This window comes from Pseudorasbora parva, chromosome 14 (genome assembly GCF_024679245.1).
Source record: "Pseudorasbora parva isolate DD20220531a chromosome 14, ASM2467924v1, whole genome shotgun sequence".
Lineage (NCBI taxonomy): Eukaryota > Metazoa > Chordata > Actinopteri > Cypriniformes > Gobionidae > Pseudorasbora > Pseudorasbora parva.
This window is the reverse complement of record NC_090185.1, coordinates 40557370-40563371: the sequence shown is the minus strand read 5'-3', so window position 1 is coordinate 40563371 and position 6002 is coordinate 40557370.

Here is a 6002-nt window from a genome sequence, read left to right as displayed (position 1 = left end):
AATGCTCAGCCTCTCCCTATACCAAAACTATTATTGTTAAAACTACATTAAGAATCTGTAAGCAACTCCGACACCATTTTGGTTTACAAACCTCTTCTATTTCTGCCCCTATAGCAGCAAATTTAGTTTTCCCACCATCATTAATGGATAGGACCTTTTCTCAGTGGTCAACATTGGGTATTTTAACATTTAAAGATCTTAATTTAGATGATGTATTTGCATCTTTCCAGCAACTACTTGAAAAATTTGCTTTGCCAAAGCACCATTTTTTGATATCTGCAGGTTCGCAGTTTTGTCCGGGACGCACAGCCTCAGTTTCCTAACCTCCCTGGTGTTACTCCCATTGACTTCTTCCTCAAATCTATCCATGTTATGAAAGGTATGCTCTCCCATTTTTATAAAGCAATCTGTACCTTGCGAGAAAGCTCACTTGCATCTATTAAAGATCAGTGGGAGGAGGATATAGGAGAAAATATTTTCTGAAGAACAATGGAAAAGATTTTACACTGCGTGCACTCCTCATCCTTCTGCGCCAGACATGGTCTGATGCGGTGTAAAATCCTTCATTGCACCCACTGGACCAAAGTCAAACTTTCTAAAATAGATTCCGATGTGGATCCCATGTTTTAAAACATTATCTGAAACTCTTGGAATTCACGTTGAACCTTGGGCTGTCACAGCTTTATTTGGCACCCTCCCCCTTACGCTTGCCATGCCAAAATATAAGACTGATTTCGTAGCTTTTGTTACACTCCTGGCAAGACGTCTAATTTTAATAAATTGGAAATCGCCTACACCCTCTACTCATCCGTCATGGATTAAATATATATTTTTTATTTGATCAAACTAGAAAAAAATCAGACATACAGGTGTCTGAACGGCTCTGCCAGGACCCATACAGGTCCTGGCAGAGCAGCCTGTTGGGTCTCCCGTTGGATATGCTCGTGGAGCACCCACTGGATCGGGCTGACAACCATGGCTGGAGGGAGGATGGTTTCAAGGTGCTCGGGCTCAGGGTCGGCTTGGTGGAGACGAGAAAGGGCATCCGCCTGGTTGTTCTGGTTCCCTGAAAAATACGACACCTTGAAATTTAATCTTGTGAAGAAGATGGCCCAGCGGGCCTGATGATGATTCAGCCGTTTTGCGCCACGAAGATATTCAAGGTTACGATGGTCAGTGATGACTTCAAATGGATGTTCTGCTCCCTCCAGCCAGTGTCTCCATTCATCCAGGGCGAGCATGGTCGCCAGGAGCTCCCGGTTGCCGATGTCATAATTCTGCTCCACTGGGGATAGCTTCATAGAGAAGAAGGCGCATGGATGGAGTCGTGAGGGTGTCCCCTGCCGCTGAGACAGAACCGCGCCGACCCCAGTCGATGAGGCGTCCACTTCGACGATAAACGGAAGATGAGGATTGGGGTGGACCAGGATCGGAGCGGAGCGGACTGGACTGGAAGGCGTTCTTCAACTGGTGGAAGGCCTCCGTGGCCGATGGAGTCCAGGACAGAGACTTGGGCCGGTTCTGGAGCAGAGAGGTGAGTGAAAAGCTGAGCAGGCTGTAATTCTTTATGAAGCGGCGGTAGAAGTTGGTGAATCCCAGGAAGCGCTGCAGCTCTTTGATGGTGGTGGGCTGAGGCCAATGGGTGGGTCCATCTGGTCCATCTTGACTCCATGGTTGTCTATGATGTACCCAAGAAACTGGACAGTGGAGACGTGGAACTCGCACTTCTCGAGCTTAAGATAAAGGTGATGGTCTCGGAGCTTCTGCAGGACTTGACAGCATGCTCTTCATGCTCCCTCAGGTCACTAGAATAGATGAGGATATCGTCGATATAGACGATGACGAACTTGTTTAAGAATTCACGAAATACCTCATTCATGTAATTTTGGAAGATGGAGGGTGAGTTGGACAGCCCATACGGCATCACCCGATAGTCATCGTGACCTGAGGGAGTGATAAAGGCTGTCTTCCACTCGTCTCTCTTGCGAATGAGGTTGTAGGCACTTCTGAGATCGAGCTTGGAGAAAATGGTGGTCCCACGGAGCTTTTTTCTTGGGCGGATGGGACCAGAGGATGAGGATAACTAAATTTGACACTCTGAGAATTAAGGTGACGGTTGTCTTTACACGGCCGCAAGCCTCCGTCCTTCTTGCCCACGAAGAAAAAGCTTGAAGCGGCAGGGGAGGTCGATGGACGGATGAACCCTTGTTGTAGCGCTTCTTGCATGTACTCCACCATGGCCTTCTGTTCCGGGATGGACAGAGGATAGACCCTTAGGTAGAGTAGCCCCAGGCAGGAGGTCGATGGCGCAGTCCCATGGCCAATGAGATCATCAGGGCAGGCTTTAGACGACCCTGTCTGCACACGCGCTGGAACAAACAATCTTTGCCGGTGTTGTAAAATAATTTAATGATACACAGAGTACTTACCATCATGATCATCATTTCAGAGAAAAATAGTGAAGGTGATGCAGATACAAACAAGTTCCCCGTTTAGGGTTAGAACAAATTCAATCCAAGCCCCTTTGATGACGTGATGATTGCTACTGTTGATCCTCTCTCCGTCATCGGCTAAAGCCCGCCCTGATGATGTCATTGTTTTTTTACAATAATTGTTATTTTGAGATAAATGGTTTTAAATGTAGAATATGTTTTTTCAATGTAGTGTAATGTCTTGTATTTATGGTATGTCATAAATTGTATTGTCACATGGTATTTACAGATCATAGGACCCCAGGAAGAATGGCTTTTAGCTCATGCTGAAGCTAATTGGGATCCAAATAAAACAAACAAACAATCATTGGTCAGTCATCTGTCCGTCATCGTCTAAAGCCCGCCCTGATGATCTCATTGGTCAGTTTCTGTTGATCGTCTCTCGATCATCGTCTAAAACCCGCCCTGATGATCTCTTTGGTCAGTTTCTGCTGATCATCTGTCCATCATTAGGCTTGTTTGAGATGAGCAAAATCTGCGCAGAACCGATCACCGGTGATCAGCGCGAGATGCACGCCGGTTAGATATGTGTCCGAGGGCGGTCCACCTTGCTCTGATGTCATGCTGACGTATGTCAAAAATCTCTCGCGAGCGAAAGGCGGATGTGTCGGTTTCTGCAGTCGAGCGCAGTTGCTCTCCACCGACTGCGCTGACCAAAAGCACGATGGGAAACGACTTGCTGACGACACAGCTTAATGCTTATTGGTTTAAACAACTGTGATGTAAGGTTACTTTTTAAAATATTTGATTTTAAAACTCTGATATCATGTTTTAATGTGTATAAATTATGTGTGCATATTCCCAAACTCTCGGACAGTGCAATCTCTCTGTGGGTTATGTGATTGTTGTCATATTAATAAAATATATAAAAACATGTATGTAATTAAAATAAAAATGCTTGATAAACAGGCCTTTCGAAAGGAAATAAATAACAAAAACTTTGGGTGTCTTGTTTATAATATTTATTTTCATATAAAAGCAACAGAACTTAAATGACATCCAGTTTATCAGCAACAGAGCGCACGAGTGTGAATCCCGCGATATCCGCAACTGATCTCGCAGGTGTCTGATCCACTACGAGAAGAGAGAACTGTCCGGCTTGCCTGCACTTTTTTCACTCCTCCCCTCACTCTAGCCGCCTAATCTTGCCTTTATTTCAGGCGAGGCAAGGCGCATCTCAAACAAGCCTATTGTCTAAAGCCCGCCCTGATGATCTCATTGGTTAGTTTCTGTTGATCATCTGTCCGTCATCGGCTAAAGCCCGCCGTGATGATCTCATTGGTCAGTTTCTGTTGATCATCTGTCCATCATCGGCTAAAGCCCACCCTGATGATCTCATTGGTCAGTTTCTGTTGATCATCTGTCCATCATCGGCTAAAGCCCGCCGTGATGATCTCATTGGTCAGTTTCTGCTGATCATCTGTCCGTCATAGTCTAAAGCCCACCCTGATGATCTCATTGGTCAGTTTCTGCTGATCATCTGTCCGTCATAGTCTAAAGCCCACCCTGATGATCTCATTGGTCAGTTTCTGTTGATCATCTGTCCATCATCGGCTAAAGCCCACCCTGATGATCTCATTGGTCAGTTTCTGTTGATCATCTGTCCATCATCGGCTAAAGCCCACCCTGATGATCTCATTGGTCAGTTTCTGTTGATCATCTGTCCATCATCGGCTAAAGCCCACCCTGATGATCTCATTGGTCAGTTTCTGCTGATCATCTGTCCGTCATCGGCTAAAGCCCGCCCTGATGATCTCATTGGTCAGTTTCTGCTGATCATCTGTCCGTCATAGTCTAAAGCCCACCCTGATGATCTCATTGGTCAGTTTCTGTTGATCATCTGTCCATCATCGGCTAAAGCCCACCCTGATGATCTCATTGGTCAGTTTCTGTTGATCATCTGTCCGTCATAGTCTAAAGCCCACCCTGATGATCTCATTGGTCAGTTTCTGTTGATCATCTGTCCATCATCGGCTAAAGCCCACCCTGATGATCTCATTGGTCAGTTTCTGTTGATCATCTGTCCATCATCGGCTAAAGCCCACCCTGATGATCTCATTGGTCAGTTTCTGCTGATCATCTGTCCGTCATCGGCTAAAGCCCACCCTGATGATCTCATTGGTCAGTTTCTGCTGATCATCTGTCCATCATCGGCTAAAGCCCACCCTGATGATCTCATTGGTCAGTTTCTGCTGATCATCTGTCCATCATCGGCTAAAGCCCGCCCTGATGATCTCATTGGTCAGTTTCTGCTGATCATCTGTCCGTCATCGGCTAAAGCCCACCCTGATGATCTCATTGGTCAGTTTCTGCTGATCATCTGTCCATCATCGGCTAAAGCCCACCCTGATGATCTCATTGGTCAGTTTCTGCTGATCATCTGTCCGTCATCGGCTAAAGCCCACCCTGATGATCTCATTGGTCAGTTTCTGCTGATCATCTGTCCGTCATCGGCTAAAGCCCACCCTGATGATCTCATTGGTCAGTTTCTGCTGATCATCTGTCCATCATCGGCTAAAGCCCACCCTGATGATCTCATTGGTCAGTTTCTGCTGATCATCTGTCCGTCATCGGCTAAAGCCCACCCTGATGATCTCATTGGTCAGTTTCTGCTGATCATCTGTCCGTCATCGTCTAAAGCCCACCCTGATGATCTCATTGGTCAGTTTCTGCTGATCATCTGTCCATCATCGGCTAAAGCCCACCCTGATGATCTCATTGGTCAGTTTCTGCTGATCATCTGTCCGTCATAGTCTAAAGCCCGCCCTGATGATCTCATTGGTTAGTTTCTGTTCAGGCATAATTACTCCTCTATGGATAAAGTCCAGACTGAACTGCCCGAGTTCCGTACATTTTTGTAAATTTTGTAAATCTTGAACACAAAAAAAGTTACAGAGAGCAGCTTTAAACATCTGCAAGAGAGATGAAGAGGGCATGTTAGCCTGACCACAACAGACACATTCATGGGAAATATAGGTCAAAATAAACCACAATTAAATGGTGCAGGGGTAATACTGATGTGTTTTTGACTTCAGTACGAGAGAACTGTAAGTGCAAAATGCTAACTGGCTTCCATGTTTTGGCCTACAAAGTGATGTCCCACCTCTCTATTATCTACATACTCTGAAATACATAAGCTGCGTTATTGCTTTAAATAACAGTCTCAGTGTCTGATGAATCTCTGCTCACTGTAAGGGGTGTTGGTGGTCTTCTAATCCTATGTTCAGTGCTGTATAGTGTCGACAGACAAGAGGAGAAACAAGCTTGATGAAGATATAGTCAAAGCTTTGAAAGGTAAACTGAGAGGTCATGGAACTGTAATGCATATCTATGCAAATTATATATTAAATATTCTATTCAAACATGGATGCAAAACTGTTAATTTATTCATTTTATATAAATAGTTTTTTTTCCACTTCAGAGATCCTGTGATAAAGAAGTCTTCAAACATTAGTGTCTGAATTGCAAGCCCTCAGTTGTAGAAAATGCAAGTCGTGAAGTGACCGTCCA